The sequence below is a fragment of the Callorhinus ursinus genome, unplaced genomic scaffold (assembly GCF_003265705.2).
Source record: "Callorhinus ursinus isolate GAN/ISIS: 27379988/994484 unplaced genomic scaffold, GSC_fseal_2.0 scaffold30, whole genome shotgun sequence".
NCBI lineage: Eukaryota > Metazoa > Chordata > Mammalia > Carnivora > Otariidae > Callorhinus > Callorhinus ursinus.
The window spans coordinates 2,391,067-2,416,880 of NW_027397092.1; the positions used below are offsets into that span (position 1 = coordinate 2,391,067).

Genomic DNA, 25,814 nt, shown 5'->3' on the forward strand with positions numbered 1-25,814 from the left:
CCCACTTACAAGTGCCTAAAATCCGCCCTTACTAGATGTCGAGAGGAAAGGTTCAGCACAGCCCGGGTGATAGTATCACGGATGAATTCTCCCATGGGATGGAATGACCAGTGAGTTGCCAAGAACTCTCCCTCCTGCTGGTGGGGAGCGTGATGAGCCCCAACTCGGACCAGGGAGACAGGATGGAGAAAGGGGTCTGGGGAAGCCAGCATCTCTTGGAGGACTCGCCACTCTGTGCAGGACCTAGAGCATCAGCCTCTGCCTCCTGGCGCGGCTCAGGTTCCCCGCAGCCTTTGTTATTTAATATGTCTGACTTCATAGAAAGGAGCTTTGTTTAGGGGGGCAGACGGAGCTAATTGAGGCATCAAGGTATATGATATAGACCTTGCCCTCCTGGGAACGTGATGCAATTTTTAACTGTTTCCAGAACAAGACATAACTGGGATTCATTTTCAGGTTTCTAAAGTACTTTTTTATTTTGGATAGAGAAGCCAAAAATCCCAGGGGGGACATGCTCTCCTTCTGCAGAAACCACAGGCCCATTACATGTCGGAATATATTCAGCTTCTTGGGGGAAAGGACATGACAACGAATTTTCACACATAAAATTCATCTTGGTGAGCATGCACACAAAGGCCAGTGGGCAATACGCAATCGCCTTGCATGGGATGCCTGAGATTTCTTTTTCTTCCTTAAACATTCCTTTTCCTGTGGTTTTAATGATGTTTATACAATAAGACATTCATTTTAGGAGGCCACAGTGTCTCTGAACTGTTTCTATTGTGTATTGTATTGGTAGGGAAAGAATAAGCTCATTATTCCCGTACAGTCAGGAGAGAGGGAAGTGATTAAACCTTTTGATAAGAAGATAAATGATAGGAAATCCATGTGAAAGCCCACACTGCCCGGAGTCAGAGTCTCCCCACTGAGCTAGCACAAAGCCTTCCTTCTGTGCAGGGCGCCCTGGGCAGCCTCATCCTTCCAGCTGTGGTCCCACATGGGCTGTGATGCTCTAAAAGACCCACACCTGGGGCGGCAGTGTTTCCTGAGCGCAGGACCCCAGGGGTGGTCTGGCCCACTGGGGCTGTGCGCTCCTGTAATACCTTTGTTCAGTGCGTGCATCCCTGGTGCTTTATGTTTCCAGATGCCCAAAACTGGGTCCCGCTGGCCCAGTCGAGCATGCGCCAGCACTTGCGAATAGCTGTCAGATGGATGGAGTGGACGGACAGATGGATGGACAGGTGGAAGTTTATCAAGCTTGAAAGAGGTTGTCATTGAGTGCGTGGCCCTACGTCAGACTTCCGTACGGACAGGTCATTGACAGACCCATTGATAGCGTAAGTCACTTACCAGTGTGAGGTGTAAGCTTCCCCTTGGGGGAAGCTTACCGTTCTCAGGAATTTTATGGGCACACAATGACTTATGTAAAAATGCATCGACCCGGGCGCTGGGGTGGCTCAGTCAGTTCAGCATCCGACTCTTGATCTCAGCTCGGGTCTTGGTCTCAGGGTCATGAGTTCAAGCTTGCATTGGGCTGCAGCCTGGGCATGGAGCTTGCTTTAAAAAAGTAAATAAATAAAAATAATTAAATAAATAAGTAATACAATACAATACAATACAATACAATACAATACAATACAATAAAAATGCATGGACCATCGATAATTTGCCCACATCAGACACCATAATGCATGTTCTGTGCACCTGGCCCTCCAGCTCCCAACTTCGTCTCCCTCCATCCCGGGTCCTGGCAGGGTCTGCACTCCTTCCAATCCGAAGTTTGGTAGCCACGAAGCCGGGGGTCAGTAGGAGATGATGGAAATACCGATCTGCCTCACATCCGAGCCCACCTCCCCACTGTTTCTGCGTTTCAGGTTAAGTACTGCATATCCTTAGTGTTAGCAGCCGGCCCACAACCAGGAGCCGAAGCCACTCCTGTCACTGAAACTTCTGAAGTTTTGGGGAGTAGGGATATAGGTTTTTGAAAATCAAATTGACATTCCTCTGGAGGGGGGAAAAGAAAGCTTCCCTTTTTTTATGTGCAAGTAAATAAACCAGACCAAAGAAAAACCCTGAACATCACATTAGTCACTCTATTTATGCTCTTATTCTCTTGTGTGACAAATGAACAGCTTTGTCACTTCCACGACCCGTATTCAGCTCTCTGCTTTTGGAATTAATTGGGACAGGTTGACAGAACTCCAGAGAACATCCAAGAATACATTTTGACTCTATTGCCCGCTCGTGCTTACGTCTTGCTCCTGAGAAAGCAACAGCGCTCCATAATCCTGACTCAGGAGCTTATCAAATTAGAGCTTTCTCTCGTGTCAGGCTAAATTAGAGCACCAATTATTATCTTGAACAATACTAATAAAATGAGGCCAATGATTCCATTTGCTGTCTTGTATATGAAATGATTTTGTTTACACAGGTTTATTTTTAGGTCCTTTACCTTGGCGTGCAGGATAAATTGAGCTTCTAGGCGGCAAACTTCCCCTATTCATCCTGGCTGAGAAAAATATAACAAGAGGGACACGGTAATAAATGAAAACCTTTGGTTTAGGAATCAAAAGATGTACGTTTGAATCCTGGCTTTGCTATTTACTTACAGGCTCTGTGTCCAGACTGAACACCTGTTGCTTTTGCCTGCATGCCCCCCCCACCCCATGTCCCTGTCTCCAAGGAAGAGCAGGTCTTTCCTGCTCATGCGCCATGCTTTCCCTGGGGCTGATCCCACAGCCCTGCCCTAGGGAGCATGTGGGCAAGGCCAGGACATTCAGAGTCATGATGATTAGCTCAAGACTGGACATGCCAGGTCAATGAAATTCAAGCGACTTTTACTGAAACCTACTGAAAGAGCCTCTTTTCATTTTGGCTCGGGTTCCTCAGTTGATAGACTAGAAGGCTAGAGCTTCTAGTGGTTGTTTGACACTCCTAGGAAAGCGAATGCATTGCCAAGAAGTGGAGAAAGATACATTTGGGAAAACATTAATTGAGCACCTGGATACAGCCATACCTGCTCTTTTCAGGCATTATTTTTTTTTTTGAGCTAGTAAATGTTCCCCCCTTTGTCTTTTTATTTTCCCTCCTTCCTTTCCTTTCTGCCTGCCCTCCCTTCCTTCCTTCCTCCCTCTCTCCCTCTCCCCTTCTTCCTTCCTTCCTTCCTTCCTTCCTTCCTTCCTTCCTTCCTTCCTTCCTTCCATTTCTGGCTTGGATTGTCTCATTTGCACCAAAAGAACAGTCGCCTCTGTTCTTTGTTGATGAAGCAAAATGAAATGAGATTCCTTTTATCCAACAGTATTTATGATTCAAATATGTTTTAGAGGGAATGGAGCACTTTTAGAAGTGAATTCTGGCTCACACACAAAATATTCAAGGACCGAAAAGAGGCAGAGCCTCTTCAAATCTCTCCAAGCTCTGCATCCAGGGAGCGGTGGCCTCGCTGTCATCATGGGCCATCTCAGTTGTCCGGTGGGACTGAGGAGTGGACTGACTGCTCTCACCAGGTAAGACCTGCTCCGGAGGGTGCTCACGTAATCCTTGCTGGCACACTGCAGTCCCGAAGAGCGGGTACCCTGCACGCTGAATGAGCTGAATGCTGGTGGGGATCCAGGGACAAAACAGTTTTACTCTTTCTCGCTGTTGACCCCTCAAATCTGGATCTTTTGGGGACCCCTTTTACCTGCCTGTGGGTGAACGCTTGGGCACACTCCTTGGCTTGTCCTGTCGTTTACAGACGATGAAAAGTCTTCCAGTCACTCGAAGTTTTAGGAATGCTTTCATTTTCATAATTAAAATGCACGGTCTGCCATAACCGTGAAACTCAAACTTCCCTCAAAGGTGAAATGTCCGCCCTCGTCCCAGCTCAGGTCTGACGGGCAGGGGAGGGAGGATGCTGGCTTCTTCCGCCATCTCCTCCTGCCTGGTCCTTCTTCCTCCTCCTCTTCCTCACTTCCTGGGCCTGCTGATAGCTCCTCACGGGCTTAGAGATGGTGGGGGGAGCAGAGGTACGGTGGGAAACGTAATATTTGGCTGGCATCCTGCTCCACGTTGTTGTCTTCTGTTTTGACGGGTTCCCGCCAGGCGCCTTTCTGGGTTTTTTTGTTTTGTTTTGTTTTATTTGTGGGTGGCATTCTCTTCTCGGGGAGGCTGCAGCCGCAATGGGCATCTCCTTTGCCCCTGACCATACAGCAATCTGCTGGCCCTGTGGGGTCCCATTTCCCTCCGGGTGTCCCAAAGGGGTTGGGTCTAAGGTTCTGCCAAGCCCCTTCCCTTCCTGGGGTCCCATGTTGAATCCGTGGGAGACTGCCATTGTGGACATGCAGTCGGCCCCCTCTACTTCTCTGCTCTGCCACCAGACTTCCCTGCAAGCTTCTGCCTCTGGAGTTCTTGAGGTGTGAGTCTGACCCGGCCTCTGTCCCCAACATACCCCAGGGGACATGGGTCAGACTCTCCAAGGGATTCCTTGGAAGCCTGCCTCAGCTGGATTGAAAAGAGGCAAGTCTTGCCTCTCTTTCTCTACCCCGGAGTAAGGGGGAGGACCCGTGGGGCTCCGTATGCCCTCGCCTGTCTTTAAAGAAAGCCTGGAAGCTTCTTTAGGAAGCTTCTTCAGGAGCCCAAAGGTTGAGAAGGTTAGATCTCAACCCTTTGGGATCCTCCAGGCAGATTTTGGGAAGAGGACAAATCTTCGTGGTGGCCTGCCTGCCTGAGTGGTCTAGCACCCCACTTTGGATTGGGGCTTTCTCGGCTCCTAGTTCCACTGATAACTTCTGAGCTTCTAGAGCTTCAACCAAGACTGAGTCATACCGAGTCCCCATTTAGCATCCTGCTCCCTGCCTTGGGGTCCCTGTCGGAATTTTCTGGCTCGACTTTGCACTACAAGAGGGATCTTCTTGGTAGAGGGGTCTCCCATCCCATCTTTGGGATTCCCCTCCCCCCCAAAGCATCTCTCTGTCTGGGAGCCAGTAGGTCGGAGCCACACACAAGTGGCGCCAGGAGTGACAGTCGTTTACGTGACAGCAAAGGGAGCCTTTGCTCAAGACGCCTTGTTGCTGCGCTCATTCGGGGGGATTTCAGTCCCACGCGATGGGACCCACAGCCACTCTTCCAGGTAACCGGCGTCATAATTTAGATTCTGACATAAATTACTGGTCTCGACACCTTTGTGAGTTAGACCCCGAAAAGGAGACCCCGAGAGGTTAAGTAGCTCACCCGAGGTCACATGGCAGAACCGCGCCAAGAACTGAAGAGTGTGACCACCCGTCCATTACTCTGGCCTTGAGACCTCGCGAGCTCCTCCCTCAAGCTCATGATCATCCGCTCAGATCCCTTCTCCCGTCTTGCCCCCAGCCGCCGAGATGTCTGCGGATTCATTGTCAATGGAATGCAAACATTTCCAGAATCCATTTCCAGTCCATGTCCAGCTCTGAGGAGGTGTTAACTTCAGAGTAGTCCGCTGATCATTTTTCCTCCAGCAGCAGTAATGGTTTTGAAGAGCTTGACACACACTTCGCTGGGGCTCGGTGCTATCGAGCGGGTAGGGAGCGGTGAGGAACGGAATTCCAAGAGCCAGATTTGCATTGTGCTGTGTCCTGAGAGGGAGCCCAAAGCCCGGCTTCCATTAACAATAATGATAGGTGTGCGCTAAGCTCGTCTTCGTTGCCAGAAATGTATTTCATCCTTTGGGGATCTGTTCTGATCCTTGGCCTGTGCACACAGCCTCCACAGCATTTGCTCTGTAATTTATGAAAGATGTGTGTTGCAGCTGGGTGCCTCAGAAAATTTAAAATAATTTAAAAGCATTCAGCACCATCTTTAAATTAAAGCTCCCCGAATCCCTTGCCTGACGCGTGTAATTAAACCCAGACCCACACAGGTGAGTCTTTTAATGCATCCTAGGGATCAGGAGGCCCTGGGCTGGGTCTGAGGCAGGAGCCTGCCCAGGGCAGACCACAGCATTTATCGATAAAGCTTGGGCAAGCGGCATTATGCCAAGATGTTCTCCGTGCTTCACAGACATTGTCTTATTTCTCTTACTCCACTCATCAAGGAGGATGGCTTTTGCTGCCCATTCAATGCCCCAGCCAGCAAGTTCAGGGCTGGCCTGACCCTTGGAATCCTCAGCGGAGTTCTGTGCAGAGTGCTTGAGGTTGGGACCAGAATCACCCGCTAAAACCATAACAACGACATTTCCCTCTTCACCTTAGATTTCTGTTTTCTAGCCAGTGATTTTTTTAGACCTGAGTCCCTAGACCGTCCAGCGCCGTAAAAAGCAGCAGTTTTGGAACAAGACGGACCCAGGCTTGAAGCGCAGGCCTCCTACCCCCAGTGAGTGGCCCCCAAAAGTCACGCTACTTTTCAGCTTCAGCTTGCTCATCCATGAGGGATAAGGGGATAACAGTGTTCACTCCACAGTAGCTGTCTTGACCGTGACACAGAGCTGGACACTGTTTTCTGTTGCCAGGGTTGGCCTGTGTCCATGCTGCAGGCTGGCTGGGTAGGTCCCCAAGGTGCTGGGTCGTTGGTACATTTCCCCAGGCTGGCAGATCGTCCCAGCCTGCCTCTGATTCCCACATCTGAAAGCAAGGGTGCATCCATGGGCTCCCAGGCAAATATGTCCTTGTGCTCCAAGGACACATCCTCGGAGTTGGGATTCTAGAGAAAAAAAAAATCACTCTATGTATGTATTTATTTATTTATTTAAAGATTTTATTCACTTATTCATTTGACACAGAGAAAGAGTGAGAGAGAGAGAGCGCAAGCACGGGGAGGGGCAGTGGGAGAGGGAGAAGCAGGCTTCCCACCGAGCAGGGAGCCCGATGCGGGGCTCCCTCCCAGGACCCTGGGATCGTGACCTGAGCCAAAGGCAGATGCTTAACCAACTGGGCCACCCAGGAGGCCCTATTTATTTTTTAAAAGATTTTTATTTTTGAGTAATCTCTACACCCTACGTGGGGCTCGAACTCTCAACCCCAAGATCAAGAGTGACATGCTCTACCGACTAAGTCAGCCAGGCACCCCGATCACTCAAATTAAGTTGCAGAGAAAAAGAGGACCTTAGGACCTGCATGATTCAGAGAATGGCTTTACCTGTATCCTTGGTGGACAGGAGGCCCCCACTCCAGGGTCCCCTAGAGATGCACAAATAGATATATTATCATTTTACTTATAGATATAATTAATAATACTATATTATTTATTACATAATATATATTTGTATTATATTTATAACATAATTATATTCAATAATACATAATATTGTATTTATATATAAGTATATATAAATCTCATTAAACATTTTTATATTGATTACATATTGAAATGAAAATATTTGGGAGGGCGCCTGGGTGGCTCAGATGGTTGAGCGTCTGCCTTTGGCTCAGGTCATGATCCCAGGGTCCTGGGATCGAGTCCCGCATCGGGCTCCCTGCTCAGCCGGAGCCTGCTTCTCCCTCTGCTTCTCTCTCTCTCTCTCCCTCTGTCTCTCATGAATAAATAAATAAAATATTTTTAAAAAATTAAAAAAAGAAAATATTTGGGATATAATTAATATATTTGTTAAAATTAATTTTATTGGCTTCTTTCAAATTTTTTTTAGTGCCGCTTCTAGAAAATTAAAAATCACGTATGTTGCTTATATAACATCTATACCACCCTCGAGGTAGCTTTTGTTTCATGCAAGTGGTAGATGCACAGCAGGATCATCTCAAACAAGGGTTTTAGTCTCTGGATCCATGCGTCATTGCCCTGAAGCCTCAGAACCCAAACCCCAGGGTGGCCGCAGCTCAAGACTGGATCTGCAAAGTGGTCCCGGGTCCTCAGTGGCTCAGAGGCCCCCAGCAGAGGGGTCAGAAGTGACCTTCAGCGTACAGGGCTGTTCAACACCTCCTGTTCCTCGGCCGTCCCTCTCCTCGTACTGCCAGTGCGGAGCCTCTCCAGATTTCCCGTTAGATTCACGAGAGAGAGGGGATCAAACTGGCCTTGCTAATGTGTCTTCTCCCACAGCTCTCGTTGTGGATCCAACAGCACCCAGCCCTTGCTGGGATTCGGGACGAAGCACAGAGGAGGCCCAGGTGAGACATTCATGGCGTGAGAGGAAATCTTGCCACCGGGGAGAGAGAGCCCTTGGGATGGGCTGAGTTCTGTTACCCCCACATCTGTATGTGAACGTCCTCAGAGTGTGGACAGAGGGCTTTTGAAAGAGGTGATTGAATTAAGCTGAGGTCATGAGCTGGGCCCCCATCCAACAGGACTGGGGACCTCGTAAAAAGAGGAAATGAGAACGCAGACACACACACAGGGAAGAACAGGTAGCAGACAGCCATTTATACGCCAAGGAGAGAGGTTTCCAAAGACACCAACGCTGCCAACATTTTGATCTCAGCCCTGTAGTTTCCAGATTCGTGAGGAACTAAACTGCTGTTTTTCAGGGCACCTGGCCTGCAGTACTTTTCTGTGGCAGCCCCAGTGAGCCAATACAGCCCCCAAAGAGGGACTTGCCCTGGGCCCAGTGTTTCCACCTGCTCAGTCTGCCTGGGCTGCCATCTTGTGACGTGAGGGCAGCCCGAGAAACTGCATGATGGGAAGCCAGTCATCCAGCGGTTCCCTCCTCCGAAGCCGTGGCTAGAAGCACAGGCCGGGCAGGGAGACCCCCAACCCCCACCCCCTCTTATGCTCCCTGTGGAGCTGCTTCAGCTAGTCGCTCCTTTCTGCTCTGTTAGCTCCTAGAGGACAACGTCCGGTCTCCACACCTGCTGTTTACACTCTCCTGCCCTCCTGAGTTGGCAGCAAGAATACAAGGACTTGCCTTGGCTTCTCAGCAGCTGAGAGGCAGCCATTTTTGCCTTGAAAGTCACAGGTCGCAAGAACTACCAGCTCTTTGTGGAACAGGCCTCACTCTTACAAGGACGCCAAGGGCCAAGAGAAAGCCTAGTCATCATCGGGAGCCTTGAAACTTTTGAAGTGACTCAGCAAAGCCGTGTACACAAAACTTTATCAATTATGCATCATAAGTAAGTCATTGAAATGCACAATGTACTAATTGAATATTACTCTAATTCATAGCGATATGGAGTAATTATGAACCCCACCCCATCCTTCTTCAAAATGCAGAGGCCAGCAGAATGGACTGCCCTTGAGAGGCCTTGCAGTTGGGGAGGGATGCCCAGAGTCTATTAATAGGAGGCAGTGGAGAGATGAGGATCGCTGGGGCTTCTTTTGTGCATTTCTCGATCCATCTTTGCCCTTCCTGCTCTGATGCAGAAATCTAGATGCGGCAACCCTCATCCCTCCTCTCTGCTGGGCTCTTGCGTCAGAGGAAGGGCCAGCTCTTTGGCTCCTAACAACATGTGACGGACACCCCTCCGCAGCACTGGCCTCTGAAGGGCACGCGTGGGCCTGGGAACCCAGCGCCAGCCTCCAGAAGGGCTTCACTTTCACCTCCAAAACCCGGGGCGCATCCAGAACCAAGAGCCTTGGGTTATCCTGACACGTGCCAGGTGTCTCATTAGATTGAAAGAAAACTTTGTAAAAGAAATAAGAGTACAGAGGAATTGAGTTTTTCACAAGGGAGCATTGAGATGCTTATAAATTAGATTCACTTACAGTGGCCATCCCCAAGGGGTGAGGTCACTGGTCCCCTCTCAGTCTGCTGCTCTGGTTTTTGGTCTCAGCATATATTCGGTTTCTAATAATCATAAAAGAGACCAAGCCTGCAAACATCTCCTTTCTACCCTTGAATCAGATGCCCCTCATGGCAGTAGCTGACCCATCCATCCAGACTGCCCAGAGTCCGGATGGCGCCCAAGGCGTGTGACCAGCCAACAGCCCAGCTCAGCACTTGGAGTCTGGTTGCCAGACAGGCCTGTGGGCTGGAGAGAGCGCCCGTGGGAGGGAGAATCCAAAATGCTTCCTCTGGCAAGGGAGAGGCCCCTGGGCAGAGCAGACTGAGAAGCACAGCCTTGGCCACCAGTCTTAGCCCAGATTTCTCCGCTTTGCCTGACCTGTCTCACTCCGTGAGGTCTGCTCCTCAAGGCCAGATGGTGTCAAGCAGCTGGTGTCCGTGAGAGCACGGCAAAACGTTCCTGTCTCTAAAGGGAGGATAGCTGCAGCTTTCTCCCTGCAAAAATCCACAGCCAAGTGCCCCGCCGTCCCTGCACCCCCACCTCACCCCTCCTGGCAGCCACCAACTCCCCTGCCTCCCACGGTCTTGCACATTTGAAGGGGGAAGGAGGAGGGAACGAGGGAATGAACAGTCAGCATTTGCCAACTGTGAGCCAAGGGCTGTCCATAAAATAGTCTAACTCGATCGTCACAAGAACTCGGAGATTGGTGTGCTAATCTACTGTTACAAATGAGGAAAGTAGAGCCAAGGAGAGAAGAAATAAGTCAACTAACATCATGCAGCCGGTGAACGAGACAGTCAGGATCTGAATCCTGCTTTTCTGACTTTGACGGTCAGGCTGCGGCTTTACTTCCGGTGCATCCCTGGGGGTGACAGCTAGTTCTAAGACTCCACGTCTCTTATTTTTTCTAAGATGTACTTCTGTGATCTGAGAGGCTCTTTTGCCTGGCTTTGCAATAGGTGAAGATATAGAAACATAGATACGTTTGGTCCCTGGAGCATTATCCTATAAGGGGAACTGCAGGGTGCCCACACTCAGGCTCAAGAATTGTGGATAAAACAGGTCTCGTGGCTTTGCCATCCTTCCTCTGACTAGACAGGGACCCCCCCCCCGAGTGTGGGAAGTGTCATCCTCCCTGCGCTGACCCTCCCCTCCAGGCCTCTCCCACCGTGGCGTCTAGCACCGCTATTCCCACCACTATTCCTTTAAAGAGTGTTGAACCAGAGTCAAACAAAGTAGGGAACAGATGAGCTCTTGATTTGTTTTTATGCTTTACTGAATGTATTCCCTATGTTGTACCTTTTATCCCAGTGGCTTCTTCATTCTGTAACTGGAAGCCTGTACCTTCCACTCCCCCTCACCCATTTTGTCCACCCCCCTGCCCCCACTGACAACCATCAGTGTGTTCTCTGTAGTTATGGGTCTGTTTCTGCTTTTTTGTTTATTTGTTTGTTTGTGGTTTTTGTTTTTAGATCCCACATAGGAGTAGAATCATAGGGTATTTGTCTTTCTCTGTTTGAATTATTTCGCTTAGCATAGTACCCTCCAGGTTCATGCATGTTATCCCAATGGCACAATCTCATCCTTTTTGGTGGTCAAGTAATATTCCATTGTATACATATACCACATCTTCTTTATCCATTCATCTATCAACTGACACTTGAGCTGCTTCCATATCCTGGCCATTATAAAGCATGCTGCAATAAGATGAACCTTTTATTCTATGCCCTGCTGTGAAGCCTACTTGGGAAGTGTGTGTTAGAATCACATAAAACGTACATCACCACTGTGGCGCATTTAATAATGTGACTCCCTGTTCTTTCAGCATAGTTTAGGAATTCTTGTAAGTCCAACTGCCTAGGTACTATTTTTACATAGCCACCGGTGCCATTTCTGGGTTCTGCTGGGAGTGGGTGAGAGAGGAAAGCAAGGAAAGGAAAACTGAATACTCTGAAGAGATGTGGTCCAGAGCAACAGACCCTTTTGAAGACGTTAGAGCGATCACTGAGGGCAGAGCTTACCAAATCCCCTTCCTTTCTCCACCATCTGTATGATTTTTGTCATTATGATAGATCATTGAGCCATTATTTATTTAATATTTTAATTTTACTTGGTGACTTTCGAAGTATTTTGGCCTCATCTCAGACAGTAATTTCTGTGAAATGGCATACCAGTTAAGTCTTTTTCTGAAACACCCTTAGATTAGGACATGACAATTTAAATAAAAAGTTTTGTCGGGGTGCCTGGCTGGCTCTGTCGGTGGAGTGGAAAATAGAGAGAGTGAGCTTGTTGTTGTCAGAGTTTCTAAGGGAGGGGGTGGGGCTCTTCTGCCCCATCCGGGGACCGGGGGCTCCTTTAAAGCCAGCTAGACATTTTCACAGACTTTAATTCCTTGTATCGTATTACTTAATGCCCTGAAGGTCTTTCAGGAGCATGCACTGCTGTGGTCAAAATTAACTGGGGAGAGAGAGAGAGAGACAGAGGAGAGAGAGAGGAAGCAGCTGAGTTGAGGGGTGAGGAACCAGGGGGTTCACCCCTGAGAAGGAAAATAATGTGAAAGCCCAGGAGTCCCCCTTGCTCTCCCAGGGGGAGGGGGTCTTTATAATCTTTGCAGAGCGAATGATTTACCATGTGATTTTCCCGCCTCGCTCACCAAAGGGCATTTTCCTTGTATGCATGGGGCACTTAGGACTCCTGATTGCTAGTGACAGAAGAGCCAGCTCCAGTCGTCCTCAGCACACACCGAAGGCACTGACCCCTGGCTGGGAATGAACCTCAGCGTGTTCAGGACTCATTTCCTCTTCACTATGCCGTTCTGTTCCTTTTTTTTAATCTTTGACTGAGTGGGCTTCTGTTTTGACTTTAGATGGCTCTATCGCTGACGCCCCGCCCTGTTTCTGGTTTCCAGGACATATTCAGCTGCCACTCACTGGCCTTCAGCTTTTTGGCAGATCCAGTGTAGCAGGAAAGGTCAAAGCCCATTTCCACCACATTCAGGCCTCGCTCTGAACTGCAAGGGAGAAAAACCAAAGGGCAACGACCAGGCATTGAACTTGGTTCAGAAAGATCTCTCTGGTGGTGTCTGCACCCAATGTGCAAAATAACTTATGGATTGCCATCACCAAATTGGGACATAGCCTACCAGACTTCTCCAGTAAAATGATGAGGAGAATATTTGTTAAAGACAGCAATACACCTGTCCTTGGCAGTGACCGAGACTTTTAGAGACGCACGGTGGCCAAGCAGGTGCCTGGTGAACACTTGTCTCTTCTCCACGTGGTCTCTTCTACTGGCTCATCCTCTCCGGCCACCTGCCTTAACGAGTTTCCCCTTCAGACTTTCTCCTTGCGTTCCCTATTTTCACTGACAACATCACCCAAGGATGCGGGCCACAGAGGAAACCAGAGGGACTTGGTTTAGAATTTCCTGACCAAGAATACAGAACAACTCAAACTTATCGCTAGACGCTGACTTTTGTTTCCACCTAGAACCTTTAAAGTAAAATTGATATTCTTCATGTATCTGTCTGGAGGAAGGGTCTCAGACCTCACAGGGTCCCATTTTGCCCTGAGATGTGATCAAGTCTCAGTCCATCCTAGGTGGCTCCTGCTTGCCCCTGCCCCCGCCAGCCGGGCTCCTCTGGTAGCTGCTCTTAGCACCCACCTCCTTTCGCTTGAACGTGGCCAGATGCTGACTTAGCCATGAGAACCATGGCTTTGCTGCCATTTACCTTGGAATAAGACAAATCAAAGCTGATTTGAGTCTCTCAGATTTACCAAGAGCTTTCACTTTTCATACTCGGTCTCATCAGATTACTGAATACCTTCCACGAGGAAGGCAGAGATTATGAGTGTCCCTGGTTATTTCTGCATTTCCCCAAGCACAGTGGCTGAAAACACCAACAACTGTTTTTTGAACTATGTGGCCTTACGATTTGGGATGTGCTCTGTTGGGGAAGGCTCGTCTTGGCTCTGCGAGACGTAAGCAGAGGCAACTGGATAGGTAGGCTTCTCCAGGGGCTCTTTGGCTTTCCTTAGAGCATGGTGGCTGGGTTCTAAGAGTGAGCATCCCAGGACAAGAAGTGAAAATTTGCAGTTTTTTGTAAGACCTGGGTCTGCACACTGGCATAGCAGAATTTGTATCAAATCCTACTGGTCAACTGTCACAAAGTGGGCACAAAACCTATCTCTTTCAGTGGGAGGAGTGGCGAAGAATTTGGGGGCCATGGTTTGTTTTTTTAAAAAAGATTTATTTGCTTATTTTAGAGATAGAGAATGTGTGCACGCCTGCAGGGGGAGAAGCAGAGGGGTTGGGAGTGGGAGGGGAAAGAACCTCAAAAAGACTCCACGCTGAAGGTGGAGCTGGCTGTGGGGCTTGGTCTCATGACCCTGAGACCATGACCTGAGCTGAAACCAAGAGTTGGACACTCAATGGATTGATACATCCAGGTGCCCGGGGCGGGGCGGGGGGGGCATGTTTTTAAATTGCCAAATTGAAATGAGAGTACTAAAGCTCTAGAAGTCTCCTGACTTGTGTGAGATCGCTTCGGTAGACACCTTTTGATGTGCCTGTCTAATTTATTACCACCTTCTCGGAGATTTGCTATTTATCCACAGGGTGGTCCCTGAAGCCCTGTTCATACTCCGGAACTCGGTACCATAGGATTTACATGGTTAGTGTCAGTAGGACCCCCAGAGTTTTGCAAAGCCGCTATGTAAGAGCCCCACTGTGACTTGCTCCCAGGAGTTCAGAATGGGGATACAAACAGCCTGGGACTGTGACAGGCCGGGGTTTATGTTCCTGGAGTACCGTGTTGAGGTCAGGGGATCTGAGGTCGAGAGCCGGGGGCACCACTGATACATGGTGGATATAGGGGAAGTTATTCTTTTCTCTGGGCGTCAGTCTCCAGTAAATAAGGAAGGTGAATGATGTTAATAATCGGCATTCTTGCAGTTCAAGGCAAGGCTGGAATGTCCAAATTTGGTCTCCTAAAGCACTTTCAATGTCTTGTCTCCTGGTATCTTGATTTCTGTCTTAACCCTGCCAAAAGACTGAGAATGGGTAAAAGGTGGCTCAGTTTGTGAGTGATTCATGTCCTGAAGCCACTGACTGTCTACTTCAGAGTAGGATGGCTGAGGCTGAGTTCCCAAGAGCACTGAGATACCCAGGCGATGGGTCAGCGGGGCAATGGAAAGTTCCCCAGGGCCTGTCTTACTCGCAGGGCTGCTGTGTGGGCCAGAGGGAATCATGACTACAGAGGAACTTAGCAACCACGGGGCCCTTCATGACATTGTTTTTGCTCTCATTGCTATATCCCAGGGGTTCTCAGGTGTGATGACTTTGTTCCCAGGGAACAACTGGCAGTATCTGGAGACATTTTTGCTTTTCAAGGTGGGGAGGGGGTGCCACTTGGCCGCTAGTGGCAGAGGCCAGGGATGCTGCTACACATCCTATAATGCACAGAACAGCCTCAAACTCTCCCCAATAAAAAATCATCCAGCCCAAAATATCACTAGTATCGAGGTTGAGAAATCCTCCTCTATCGTATAACCCAAGGGAAAAGCTGAATTTACAATTTACATTGAATCCAAGTTTAGATTCTGGCTTGAGTTTGTAACACTGGGCATTTCCTTCTGGATCATACTCTGTCACCTTGCTGACAGCTGAATTCTGCCCGCATCTTGTGTTAATTTCATGAGTCCATACCTCCTTGCCCAGGAGACCCACACACAACCACACGTGAGCTCCTGGTCATCTCGTTTTAGTAAACCTGATATGTCTGTTCTGTCCTGTGTCAGCTCATGTGGGACACTTACCCTCTGTCTCAGTTTCCACTGAAGTGTAAGCGTGCACCCACACATCCCATGCGCCCTAGACAGCTCGTGTGTGCACACAGTCCAGGATGGTGTGTTTGTGCATGCATCAGAGGGGATTGCCAAGCAGTAGGAAATCTCTAATGCAACAGTATTCCGGCTAATGCAAAAATATCCCGGTTCTTCAGTTTTGCACCTGCTGTTCTAATGCACCATGTGCAACCGTAAGAGTTGCAAAATGTCTGAGGTTGCAACAAGTGTCTGAAGAGTAAAGAGTGAGCAGATGTCATTATAGGTGGCTATGAGAGAATGCTATTTTAAAAATGGAATGTTCTGCTAAAAAAAAAAGTGCCAAGGAAAGTATTTTTTGAACTTTTTTGAACCATAATCTTCAGAAAAACAATCTGATATCACAGCCCTATACACCTATTAATACACATAATTCAAACAAAAGTTTCATGTAACAAATACCCTTCTTACATGCAATGAATGCTCCTGGGTATTTTCTTTTCATTTTATTTTGCAAAAAAGCTGCCGTCCACTAAATTCATTCCATGACTTACCAATGACTCTGACCAGGAGTTTGAAAATGGTGATTGGGTGGGGGAGGGGTGGGAGGGGAGGCGGCGCCTGGGTGGCTCAGTCGGTTAAGCATCTGCCTTCAGCTCAGGTCATAATCCCAGTGGTCCTGGGATCGAGTCCCACATTGGGCTCCCTGCTCAGTGGGGAGTCTGCTTCTCCCTCTCCCCATCCCCGTGCTTGTGCTCTCTCTCTCTCTTTCTCTCTCTCTCAAATAATTTAATGGAATCTTAAAAAAAAATGGTGATGGTGAGGCAGAAGCCCTAGGGTACAAGATGGCTCATGAGAAGTGGGTGCAGGTGGGGAAGATGAAGTCAGGCTGCTGGAGTTGACAGAGTTGGCAACTGCAAGGCTCGGGTACGACATGATCCTTCATGGTGGTATCCAATTCCGCAGAACTTCTGGGCCTGTGCCACCAGGAAAGGTTGTAATGCAGGAGCTCAATTCCTCGGTGAACACAGGAGAGTCATTGGGATGACCATGGGTGGCCGACAGGGGGAGGGAGCATGGGCAAATTGGGACAAACCTCAGAGATAGGGTTTGCTCTGAATGAAGGCATGTGGATGGTAGAGAAGAAACGCAACCATCCTTCCAGGCCCACAGACTCATGGCTCAGGAAGGTATCTCATTCACAGCACAGCTGCTCAGCACAGGTGGAAAATCCTTGTTGCAGAATTTGTTCTTTCGACAAACACGTATTTGGCACCAACTAATACGGGGTCTGTACACTTCTGCGTCCTGTTTTGTTCTTCCGAAGAGCATCCGAGTCAAGCTAAAACTTGATGCGAAGGGATTCGCAGGTACACCTGGGCACTGATGACTTCTTTCTCCCACACTTAACCTTCCCCGCTAACAACGCAATAAGCCAAATGCAAGAAAGCAGTTAAAAAAAGTGTAAAAATCTGAACTTGTTACAGAGTACTTGAAAATGGTTCTTGATCCCATTATAACACAGATTTTAAGGCAAGATTGTATGACTCAGATTAGCTCGAAGGCCTGCAAGAGCGCAGGGAATAAGCAAACAGCAAATCTACAGTCTAATGACGAAGGACACAGGTCATTGGACTCCAATTATGGCTTTAGGCATAATGTCCCTTCTTCAAGCCCTTGGGGAGAAGCCTGGGCTTCAAAAGATCACAGTTTATTCACCTCTTTCTGGCTCAATATCTATCTGTAGTTCTGAAAGGGCAAGACACAGCTCCAGAGGCCTCTCTCTCTGGCTCTGTAGCCGTTGGTAGAGTCTGGAGTCTGTTGGACCCATGTGTAAATTGCCGCTCGGGTGCTCACCAGCTTTCCCACCTAGATGTCCGTTTTCCATTTTTAATATAAGGATCTTGTGATTTTTTTTTTAAGATATTTAATTTATTTGACAGAGAGAGAGAAAGCGAGAGCAGGAACACAAGCGGGGGGAGTGGGAGAGGGAGAAGCAGGCTCCCCCGCTGAGCAGGGAGCCAGATGTGGGGCTCGATCCCAGGACCCTGGGATCATGACCTGAGCCGAAAGCAGCCATTTAACAACTCAGCCACCCAGGTGCCCCAGGATCTTGTGATCTTTAAATAACATTTTGAGCCTGAAACACACGGTTGAGTACCTTGTTCAAAGCCAATGCCTTAAAATCGTCTTTCTTTTGCCCTCTTTCCCTTTCTCCTCCCTCCCTATGGTAGATGCCTTATTATTCTCCATTCTTCACCCCTGTCTGTGTACCATTTGCCATGGGACTTTGATGTTCCTTCCACGAGAGGCAAGAATATATTTTTCTGTCCCACTGATCATGGGCTCGGTTACTTGATTTGGGCTTGGCCTTGTTAGTGGCTTCAGCCATTGGGATATTGGCAGCTATGACATGACTGGAGGCTTGCAGTGTGTTTTTACAGGTGAGCTAAATCGCTTACGCTCTCACTTTTCACCGTGAAACCTACATGCCTTACAAAGCTGCTCGGCCAAGATGGAAAAGAGCTAGCGTAGAAAGCTAGCGTGAAGACCTCGTTCCAGCCCGCAGCTTGGAGCCCGGTCCAGCTGAGCCCTGCCTAGATCAGCTCAAGTGCAGCCGATCTTCAGATGCACCAGGGAGATGCTGATGCTTGTATGCTTCTAAGTTGACATTGCGTTACTGTAGCGATAGCTAGTAGGTAACTACTCACAGTTTCCACACTCCCTGATAAATACCGCATCTATGAAGCAGCCTGTTCCTGAGAAGCAGCAGAACAAAGTGGATCAGAGGTGCCTGGGTGGCTCAGTCAGTTAAGCGTCTGCCTTTGGCTCAGGTCATGATCCTGGGGTCCTGGGATCGAGCCCAGTGTTGGGCTCCCTGCTCCGCGGGGAGTCTGCTTCTCCTGCTCCCTCTGCTTGTGCTCTTTCTCTGTCAAATAACATTAAAAACAAAAAATGGATCAGTGGCACATAGAAGGGGACAGAGCTTTGTTTTCTTGCTAACCCCTAAAAACATGTTGTGGTGTCACATGCTGAAACCCCCTTCCATCTTTATTTGTGTGTGGGGGGGATTTCATATCAAAATGAAACTCTTTGGAGGTGGCACTATGTCCCTCAAGGTCATAATGCCAGAATTACCATTTCTCTGAGGAGGGCCAAACTGTTGCTCATAGGAAAGGGAAGCACGCTTTGTTGTTGTTGTTGTTTTAAATTTTATTTTGTTTTATTATGTTATGTTAGTAATCATACATCATTAGTTTTTGATGTGGTGATCCACGATTATTTTTGTATAACACCTGGTGCTCCACGCAGAATGTGCCCTCTTTAATACCCATCACTGGGCTAACCCATCCCCCCACCCCCTCCCCTCTAGAACCCTCAGTTTGTTTCTCAGAGTCCATCGTCTCTCATGGTTTATCTCTCCCTCCGATTCCCCCCCCATTTTTCCCTTCCTTCTCCTAATGTCCTCCCTGCTATTCCTTATGTTCCACAAATAAGTGAAACCGTATGATAATTGACTTTCTCTGCTTGACTTATTTCATTTAGCATAATCTCCTCCAGTCCCATCCATGTCGATGTAAAAGTTGGGTATTCATCCTTTCTGATGGCTGAGTCATATTCCATTGTATATATGGACCACATCTTTATTTATCTGTCGATGGACATCTTGGCTCTTCCCACAGTTTGGCTATTGTGGACATTGCTGCTATGAACGTTGGGGTGTATATGGCCCTTCTTTTCACTACATCTGTGTCTTTGGGGTAAATACCCAGGAGTGCAATTGCTGGGTCATAGGGTAGCTCTATTTTTAATTTTTTGAGGAACCTCCACACTGTTTTCCAGAGTGGGTGCACCACCTTGCATTCCCAACAGGAGAAGCACACTTTGTATGCAATCAGGTTGTATTGATTTCAGAAGGATGCGGACCCTTCCGGGGTGGGGCTGGGGGGAGGCGGGTTGTTTGCTCCAGGTGATCATAAGGTAGGTGGAGCCATAGAGGGCGGAGAAACTAAAGTGAATCCCTGTGGTGCATGGGGTAGAGAGTCCCCCCTCTCCACTCTACAGCCAGCAAAGGAAGGCAAAGGAAAAGAGGCACCATCTCACACACGGCTCCAGGAGATGGCATTCCCAGTGGCCCTGCGCACTTGTCTTCTGTTGGGATACAACCCAACAGAAGAAGCAGAGCATGGAGAGGAGCTACAGAAGTGTCCTGGAGGCTCGTTAGCAGACCTCGGGCCCCGGAGCAGGTGGGGTGGTTTACACTCCACTTATCAGGGAGCTGGTGGTGTGATTGAAGACCAGACTTGCAGCCACGCAGTGCCTGCCCAGCCACGAAGGACCTGTCTCCAGCACCATGCAGCTGGAGGGGGGAGCTTTCTCCTAATTCTCCCAGGAGCACAGCAGAAACCGGCAGCCCTTCTAGGCAAGAACAAAGCACCACCTCTGTGGGACATCCCCTGCCGGCCTGAACTCGGAGCTATTATTCTTCACCGCCAATCTTGGAAAAGGCAAGGAACAATGTTAGTTAAATCAAGCCATGTCTTCCAGCTCATCTACCGTGTCTGCTGTAGGATACCTTCCCGAACCTCCAGGAAAGTGTCCTGCAGAGCTCAGAGCGGGCTCCTTCTGGGGAGGATGGGCGGGGTGGTTCTTCCAAAGAGGAAGCACCTGTTTCCGGGTCACCTGGCAGCGCCCGGCCCTTCCGCGGTGGAGAGTGCTCGAAGGAGCTGATTGCAGACCGCCGACAATTCCTCAACCCCGGGGGGACTCTGAGGCGTATTTCTCTGCTTGCTTCAGGCCCCCACTAGGTAATGCGGGACATCCCCTGTGGAACAGAAAGAAGGCAGGGTCTCGACACACCCTGGTTCCCTTTCTATCCTCTTTCAAAAGCATAAATAATTTTCAGCTTTTAATTTTGCGCAGAGAGCTCCCACCCCTGCGTTTCCTCCGTTTTCTCTTTCCTCTGTGTGTATGACACTCAGGATAGATCCAAGTTTTGTGGGGCCCAATGCTTCCACAATTTGGAGGGACTATTTTATGAAAAAACAAATGTAAAATAACAATATAGGTTTTGGTATAACAGTGAATCGCTGTTGACTATGAGAATGGAAGGGGCTGGTAAAAGTACCGGGTCCTGAAGCCTGAGCTTTGCTAGCTTTAAGGTACTTCTGCCTCTGACCACAGTTGATATAATATCACCCCCTTAGGTTCCAGAAGGGTGATAGCCAGGCGCCAGAGCCTCCTCAGAGGGGAGGAGGAGAAAGGTCCCTCCTGGGCTTCCGGTGGGGGCGGCCTTCATGTGCCCTCCACCACACATAGCCAGGCCAGGGGTGCCCTGCCAACATGGCCGCCAGCCACCATGTGTAGGGTTCCCTTCACAGGGCTCCAGCAAGGGCATGGCTGGGCTGCTCGGCCGGATTCATCCCTCCTGACCATAAAATGAGTGGGATACTCCTGCTGAGGTCTCAGCCTGTGTCACATGCTACCTTCATCCCTTTGATCATCCCGTTGGGGGAGCCCACTGGTAGAATAACAGGGGGGACTCTGGAAGCATCTACCACCACTTCCTGTTTTCTCAAGGAGCACACCCAAACCTCCCCAAAGACCACTGAGTCTAAAATAGTCTCTTCCAAGCCTTCCTTTTCCTAAAACGTCTACAATGTACCATTCTTTGAGGGAAGAAATGGCATGAGGGCTTTTTGCCCTGCAAACTGATCTAAAAGATGATTAAAAAAGGTGGCGGGGGTGGGGGTGAGTAACAAGTACTTTTCAGGCCTTAGGAAGGTTAAAAAAAGAACCCAGCCAAGTGTGGAGGTCTAGATAGCCAAAATTAATGTGTGGCTGTCTTGCAGCCCTAGTTTGGGATCAGTTGGTCCTTTATTTCTCTCAGTGGAAAGCCTGTTTGGCCCGTTTAGGGTCATGTTACCAACCCCTCATTTATGACACATCAGGTCATCCTGAGCAGTAGTCCTGTCAAGGAGGCAAGCAACTCATTCTGCACAGGGAGCAGGGGGACTGGTACCAAGAATGGGGATGAGGTGCATGAGGCACCCACACCAGATGTGGGCTCCAGAGGGGGAAGCAGCTTCCGCAGAAGTCTGCCATCAGAAGTGACGGCCATTCACCCCTGGGCGAAATCACGGAGTTCAGGGCGTGTGATGGAAGGTGGGGCTTCAGGAAAGGTCTAGAACATGGAAAGTGATAATAGGCAAACCTGACCGAAGGATCCAGGAGAAGGAGAAGAATCTGAGCGCTAGAGCATCGAGGAGAACGTGGGAACTGCATGCGCGTCGAATGAGAAGAGAAGGCCAAGAAGAGGAAGACCAGAAAATAGGTCGCCTTCCCCAGCTCACCTAGGGAGCACTCCGACCTTCTTCTATAGCTAAGCCCTATCCTTACAGAGTAGCCATTTTCAAAACTTTATCTTGGCATCCCAGTCCAAATGGGGTCAGAGAGTAAAAGAGGCAAGCTCCAAGGAGAGGGTGATTTTGTCTTCACTAGCTGAGTCTGAAGCTCCGAGGAGCGCGTGTCTCTGCAAGGGATTCTGGAAGATCTGAGGTGTTGCATGGTCAGAGGCAAAGTTGGCCGGAGACGTTTGTGGGGAAGTCATAAAAGCCACGGGAGACGATGAAAGATTCGTTCTCTGAAAGTGGAGATAGCATGAAAAAATAGCAGGGAGAAAATAAATCACTTCTGCATTTTGCAAAGGCAAACAAACTTAGGACATCCCTCAGCCCTGTTGGAGGACTTACCGTGTCAAACAGCGCATCACCATGAATGCTCAGGAGCGACACGCCAAGCTCTTAATAGTCATAAAAGGAGAGTGTCGGGGCCGCCTTGCAGCCCACTCCTGCTTCTGGTTTCATAAATTCCTTGTATGGTCAAACCAGAGAAATACCTCCTTCTTCAACCAGATTGTTCAGGCTCAGAACACATGTCAGGAGCAAATCCTCGACTGGCAGACCGGGGAAAGGACCCTGGGCTCTGAACGGGCAGCTGCTGAGACTTGCCAGGGAGGGAGAGGGCATTTGGTTATTGTCGGAGGCAGAGCAGAAGTAAGCAGTCCCATCTTTCTCCCTGCAGAGCGCGGGAAGAGGGGTGCTCTCCGGCTTGTTGCTTCTTCCCAGCCTCCTGGGCCCTCCCTCTCCTCCACGGGGAGAACAGGTGTATTTCCTGTCCGTGTGCCCGGCAAACCACTGTGCTCTGCCCGGAACCGCTGTCCTCAGTCCCTAATCCATTCTGGGCTCCTGTCCCTCAGTCACCTGTGCTGCCCTTGGCTTTTTATCCCGTGAGAAACCTGCAGCACTAATGGGAACAAGCCTTTTTTTTTGGGGGGGGGTCCTTTTAACCACAGAAAAGCAGGAGATACCTGTGTGTCCTTCACCAAGGAATATATTTTTAGATGGCTCCCAAATGCACCTTTTTTTTTTTTTTGTCTTCCCAAACTCCTAGATTTATTCTTGGAAGCAGCCCCCCACTGCTGACTTGACTTCTCTTCTTGGCTGTGTCTAAGAGGATTGCTGAGCCAGAGTCCCTTGTAATCTGTTTTATGATATGGGGAAGGACACACAGTTCTGCTTTGCAAAAGAACACCGAGCTTGTAGGAATGTCCTTGTTTCCCGGTTGCTCCGGGTGAGGATTTGTTGACCAATTTTCGACTCTCTCTAAGCCTTCTGGATATGGATTTAAGGATCTTAAGCAAATACACAAAACGCATAATATGAGCTCATCACTCCCTGCTTAAATATCTTTGATGGTTTGGACACCAAAGCCCGGATTCTTGAGCCCTCCTTCAAAGGCCCTTCATGATTTAACTGCAGCCAAATTTGCAGGCTCCCCGGTGTTCCAGCATGACCGTGACCAGGACCAGGACCAGGACCAGGACCAGGACCAGGACCAGGACGATGCCCACCACCTTGTATCCTTCCGCCAACACGGGCTGTGACCCAGGGCTGCGTTTTCTTTACCCGCCCGAGGCCCTCTGCCGGGAGTCTGCCTCGGCTCCATCCTGGTCTCCCAGGCACCAGCGTCCCGCGCAAGTGAAGTTCGTGGCTCCCTTCTGTGTTTCCATGCTTGATGTTCATCCCTTTACCGGGACATTTAGCAAGGTGCATTTTAACTGTTTGCTCACGTCTGCCTTCTTTGAGCATGAGTTCCCCCGAAGAAAGGGGCCACGTTCCTGTTCTTAATTTTAAATCCTAAGGCCAGAGTCTGGCCCGAGCAGGAACCCAGTGAATATTCGATAAGTAAAATGAACAATTCTGCAGGAGAAGCTGTCCCTTAGGCACTAGACGATTAGTGCTTTTTCAGTGGACACACGTCCGTCCGTCCTTCCTCGTGCGGGAGGGAGGTTTGGGGAGGGACTCATCCCTATTGTCCTTCCCTTGCCTGGCTCTCCGCTGACCAAAGGGGCCAGAATTCCAGGGTGTTCGCCAATGCCTTCTCCTGGCGATGCGTTTCCTACTCCTGGCTAAAGGGAACTCTATGCCATTGTGTATTCTTTCTTTTTTCTCTCTTGGCGGACAGGAAGTTGGAAGCAGAGCCTTGCTTTCTGCTATAATTATTCTATAATTGTTCTATCCCCTCCCCCACCTCCCTTTGTCCTTGGCTCTTGCCCTCTGACATTCGTTTTAGAGGTCGTGTGGTTCTTTCATATCTGAGCTTTTCACTGGAAGCTGTGTCACATCCCTTTAGAAGCAGGTGGAGTATAAATAATAAATTAGGGATGAACATACCATCCGGTGCTCTTCTGATGCTGTATGGGGGCTTGCCTGCTAAAGTGAGGGGCCCGCCACCCTGTTTGTGGGGGTGTGCTTTCGGCCTGCTGGGGGACACTCTCTGGATTCTTGGTCACAAGAGAAAAGAGGTCTCTGTCACTGTTCCTGTCCTCGCTAGCTAGACCTGGGGACCGAGTCCCTTGGCTACGATACTCGCCAGAGCATCTCTCGCAAATCCCAGAGAAGGGGTCCTGTGGGCCCGGTGAATTCATCTTTACTGCACACTGTCCACCCTGACTTGCCTGCCAGGGGCTTTGTAGGAGATTTTGAAAAGGTGGGGTGATGAGAAAATAGTTATGACACAGAGCAACCCCTTTTCATATCCCCCGTGTGGTTTTATATACAGCTTCAAGGGGGTCAGGAGCTCCAGCTGAGAAACAAACCCATTCTCCATAGGATGGCATAAACAGGATGCTGTTCCAAGTTGGAGATGAGGACACATTCATCAGGGCTATGTTATATGTGGATCAATATGTATGTGGAACATGCCAAGGAGAAGTTAAAAACAGAGCACTACAATGGTGTTTCTTTACCTGCTTTAAAACCATCATAACTTGGGATGCCTGAGTGGCTCAGTCATTGAGCTTCTGACTCTTGGTTTCTGCTCAGGTCCTGATTACAGGGTCGTGCGTGAGATTGAGACCTGTGTTGGGCTCCTCGCTCAGTGGGGAGTCTGCTTGAGATTCTCTCTCCCTCTCCCTCTGTCCCTCCCCCACAGCTTGCACTCTTTCTCTAAAAGAAAAAAAAAAGATAAAGGATTGATCACAGGAAGTAGACCTCAAGCAACATTTGGAGCTTGCTGAGAAGTCCATGCCTCCATGCAAGGCTACTTGTCTCTGCTGTTAGGGCCTGAGTCACCATAGGGCAGTCAGGAAGAAAGGCTGGCATGGAGCTGGTGAGGAAGAGAACCAGGGAGGATCAGCTGGACTCCACGAGAACCTTACTGGAACCCGTGTCTGTCCCTCACCACCCTGATGCCACGGGTGACCTGACAGAGAGGCTGGGGTTCCATGCTACACAGCTGCATGGGCATCTGGCCCAGGACTTACAGAAGATGAAGGAGCTGCAGGGCTGGTCGATGCCCCAAGCCGATCACACGCGAGAGCACCTTGCCCTCGATGATGACCTTCAAAGCATAATAGCTGCTGTGTTACTTCTACCTTCTAATTTTTTCTCCTAGTCATTGGTAACCTAGAACCATATAGGAAAGGGAATTTTTGGAAAGTACAGGTCTGGCTTAGCTGGGTTGACAGAGTTCAAAGTCACCACACTGCTATTATAACACCGTGGGGAAGGATGCTTTACTTAATAAATAGGGTTAGAACAAGTTGTACCTGTTTGGAAGACAAGAAGCTTAAAACCGCTCCTAACGCACATAGAAAAGGAAGTTAAGAAAAGGGAGAAAATCCATGCGAAAAAAGAGAAAACATTCTCTTTTTGTTTTTCTAAGCCCATGAAAAGTTGCTTAACTCTACTAACATTTGGGAACATGGACACTAAAAACAGTGAGACTTTTCACCTATGAGATTGACCTAAAAAGGTGGAGGCTTTCCAAGGGTGGTTAGGGGATGGGGAGAGGAGAAATCCCATTT

The 25,814-nt window shown here is 49.0% G+C and overlaps 1 long non-coding RNA gene across 1 annotated transcript in view; it reads left to right on the forward strand.

Annotated features, from left to right (window-relative positions):
* LOC112815113 (uncharacterized) overlaps positions 1-2,476 on the forward strand; it is a 45,118-nt gene extending 42,642 nt beyond the window's left edge. Inside the window, exon 4 of the long non-coding RNA XR_012374180.1 lies at positions 1,145-2,476. This is a non-coding gene — a long non-coding RNA (uncharacterized lncRNA). The remainder of the gene's footprint in view (positions 1-1,144) is intronic.
* The last annotated feature ends 23,338 nt before the right edge of the window (positions 2,477-25,814 follow it).